Here is an 884-nt window from a genome sequence, read left to right as displayed (position 1 = left end):
CCTTATTTAAAAATAAAAAAATTATGTGATGTTGTCAGTTAATTGTTGCTACAGTAACTTTGCGGACATGGATTATTTTCTTCGGTGCTACATTCTGTATCCGTTGCTTTATTTTGGAGCATCTTACGCTTCTTATGAAGAAGGTAAGTGTTCTGTCGAATGACGCTTTTTTTAATATTATTATAGCATTTTAAACTGCGGTCACTTCAAAGGGGGATAACTCAAATGAGATATCACTGAGCTTAACAATGGATACGAGATCGTTATCTGTTAAGGATATCAAATCCCTTTATTGTAATAATTTCTCGACTACCCGGAGCCGTTCTGCATGGCAAGTGTGTACTAACATTCCAAGAATAAAATGGGTATGAACGGTGTCGATGGTTGGAGAGAAAATTGAAAATTTATTACCAAACTCTTGCCTCCTCCTCACACACGTCATCGTCGAGTGGAAGCCGCCCATTTCGTACAACATGAACAAGATGGAAACATCGAGAAACACAAATTGGAATTGCTCAAACTTATACAGTATTTTGAAGTGAAGTTTTCGTCGCCGTAGCGGTGGTGGTTTCTTAAACTCCCTCTTTAAGCGCTCCCTAGTCTCTACAAGAAGGAACAAAATGGTGAAGTTAGCACGTAGTGCAGGGCTCATTTATACCGTCACGACTTTCCGTGTAAATACTTACAAACCGCATCGATTTTGACACGGTTTCGAAGTCATGAAACCTTGTCGATGTGGAACTTCGTTCGTGTGAATGTTGCCTTATTCTTAGGATACTTAAGCACATTCCATTGAACGACGCGAACGAGATGAATAATCGCGAAAGACTTCCGACAGAGCAGAGTTATTATATATATATATATAATATTTTGAGATGAAGTTT

Source organism: Montipora capricornis, chromosome 7 (assembly GCF_036669925.1).
Source record: "Montipora capricornis isolate CH-2021 chromosome 7, ASM3666992v2, whole genome shotgun sequence".
NCBI classification, from domain to species: domain Eukaryota; kingdom Metazoa; phylum Cnidaria; class Anthozoa; order Scleractinia; family Acroporidae; genus Montipora; species Montipora capricornis.
The sequence above is the reverse complement of the archived record's forward strand: the minus strand, read 5'-3'. Positions refer to the sequence as shown.